This window comes from Phallusia mammillata, chromosome 6 (genome assembly GCF_965637545.1).
Source record: "Phallusia mammillata chromosome 6, kaPhaMamm4.hap1.1, whole genome shotgun sequence".
Lineage (NCBI taxonomy): Eukaryota > Metazoa > Chordata > Ascidiacea > Phlebobranchia > Ascidiidae > Phallusia > Phallusia mammillata.
The window spans coordinates 22,255,336-22,257,835 of record NC_137257.1 but is presented as its reverse complement, the minus strand read 5'-3'; the positions used below and the strand labels follow the sequence as shown (position 1 = coordinate 22,257,835).

Below are 2,500 nucleotides of genomic sequence, written 5' to 3'. Positions count from 1 at the left end.
GCCTCGAGAGCACGCGGATTCGGCGATGGGCACATCCCGCTTCACTCGCCGTTACTGAGGGAATCCTCGTTAGTTTCTTTTCCTCCGCTTAGTAATATGCTTAAATTCAGCGGGTAACCTCGTCCGACCTCAGGCCGAAAATTGGAGCCCAGCTCCAGGCGTTCGTCGACGAGCAGCCTACCGCGGCGGCGGGCGTTCTGCGACGGGCATTAGACGGCGGGCGCTTGACTGGCAGGGCGAGCTCGCGAGCCGCAGTCCTCTTCGAGGCCGACTCGCGAGACTCGCTCGCCTGCGTCGCCGTGCCGCGTCGCAACCCAAATTGCACGCAGTAGGCAGTTCGTGCTGTCATAAGCGGGACGACCAGCGCGCCCGTACGGACCGCCAGCCGACACCGCACCAGCCCGACGCGGCTTCTCCTTTTTAGGGGAGACAAACCGCGCGGGAGCGTTTGAAACGCGACCCTGAGGCGGGCGCGGCTCCGGGATTGACCCGACGCCGCAATTTGCGTTCAGAACGTCGATGCTCAATGTGTCCTGCAATTCACATTAATTCACGCAGCTAGCTGCGTCCTTCATCGACTCGCGAGCCGAGTGATCCACCGCCAAGAGCCCTCGATTGACATTTGTTCTGCACTGCGCCGCGCACAATGTGGTAGCATTCGAAAATTACTGGCGCCGAGCGGTCGACCCGACCTAGTCGGTTCGCCGACGCATGAAGCCGGCTTCGCGGAGCTGGCACTCGGCGCGCAATTTACCAGGTGACCGGTGGCGTTGGGATCCCGGCAGCGGCCGGGGTACCTTCGCCGTTCGGGCGGTCGCGCACGCGCGCACATTGGAGTGACGCACGTGCGGTCGCAGCCGTTTCTCGAGCCTCGCCTCGACCGTTGTGCGCTGACGCCCAACGTCGACCGTTAATGATCCTTCCGCAGGTTCACCTACGGAAACCTTGTTACGACTTTTACTTCCTCTAAATGATCAAGTTAGATCGTCTTCTCGGACACCGGCCCGGCCGTTGCCGACCGCGCCAGGTCCAATCGGAGGACCTCACTAAACCATTCAATCGGTAGTAGCGACGGGCGGTGTGTACAAAGGGCAGGGACGTAATCAACGCGAGCTGATGACTCGCGCTTACTGGGCATTCCTCGTTCAAGGGAAACAATTGCAATTCCCTATCCCTAGCACGACCGGGGTTCAGCGGGTTACCCGGACCTTTCGGCCAAGGCGAGCACACGCTGATCCGGTCAGTGTAGCGCGCGTGCGGCCCCGAACATCTAAGGGCATCACAGACCTGTTATTGCTCAATCTCGTGTGGCTAAACGCCACTAGTCCCTCTAAGAAGTTAAACGCCGACCGATCGGGTCGCGTAACTAGTTAGCAAGCCAGAGTCTCGTTCGTTATCGGAATTAACCAGACAAATCGCTCCACCAACTAAGAACGGCCATGCACCACCACCCACAGAATCAAGAAAGAGCTCTCAATCTGTCAATCCTCACTGTGTCCGGGCCGGGTGAGATTCCCCGTGTTGAGTCAAATTAAGCCGCAGGCTCCACGCCTGGTGGTGCCCTTCCGTCAATTCCTTTAAGTTTCAGCTTTGCAACCATACTTCCCCCGGAACCCAAAGACTTTGGTTTCCCGCAAGCTGCCGGGGAGGTCGTCAAACTAACGCCCCCCGATCGCTGGTTGGCATCGTTTATAGTCAGAACTAGGACGGTATCTGATCGTCTTCGAACCTCTGACTTTCGCTCTTGATTAAAGAAAACATTCTTGGCAAATGCTTTCGCAGTCGCTCGTCTTGCGCCGATCCAAGAATTTCACCTCTAGCGGCACAGTACGAATGCCCCCGTCCGTCCCTCTTAATCATTACCTCGCGCTCCGAAAACCAACAAAATAGAACCGAGGTCCTATTCCATTATTCCATGCACCATTATTCAGGCGAGCCGCCTGCTTTGAACACTCTAATTTTTTCAAAGTAAACGTCCCGGCCGCCGCCGACACTCAGTCAAGGGCACCGGCGGAGCGCCGGGGGTGAGGGCCAGGTGCGGCCAGTGCACGCCTTGCGACGGACCGGCCGCCTGCGCCCAAGATCCAACTACGAGCTTTTTAACCGCAACAACTTAAATATACACTTTTGGAGCTGGAATTACCGCGGCTGCTGGCACCAGACTTGCCCTCCAATGGATACTCGTTAAAGGTTTTAAAGTGTGCTCATTCCAATTACAGGGCCTCGTTTAGAGTCCTGTATTGTTATTTTTCGTCACTACCTCCCCGCGTCGGGAATGGGTAATTTGCGCGCCTGCTGCCTTCCTTGGATGTGGTAGCCGTTTCTCAGGCTCCCTCTCCGGAATCGAACCCTGATTCCCCGTCACCCGTAAGAACCTCGGTAGGCCGATACCCTACCGACGAAAGTTGATAGGGCAGACACTTGAATGATCCGTCGCCGGTGCGAGACCGTGCGATCCGCTGAGTTACCCAGAGTCGCCAAGACGTGTCGGGCGCGACGA

The 2,500-nt window shown here is 57.5% G+C and overlaps 2 non-coding genes and 1 pseudogene across 2 annotated transcripts in view; all 3 read right to left on the bottom strand.

Moving 5' to 3' along the window:
• Nucleotides 1–137, bottom strand: part of LOC145234950 (large subunit ribosomal RNA) — a 7,100-nt pseudogene extending 6,963 nt beyond the window's left edge.
• Nucleotides 138–456: 319 nt separating this feature from the next.
• LOC145234967 (5.8S ribosomal RNA) lies at nucleotides 457–610 on the bottom strand. The gene has a single exon (XR_013861486.1). It is a non-coding gene; the product is annotated as a 5.8S ribosomal RNA (ribosomal RNA).
• A 301-nt stretch (nucleotides 611–911) lies between these two features.
• LOC145235361 (small subunit ribosomal RNA) overlaps nucleotides 912–2,500 on the bottom strand; it is a 1,824-nt gene continuing 235 nt past the window's right edge. Inside the window, exon 1 of the ribosomal RNA XR_013861859.1 lies at nucleotides 912–2,500. This exon is cut by the window's right edge and continues 235 nt beyond it. This is a non-coding gene — a ribosomal RNA (small subunit ribosomal RNA).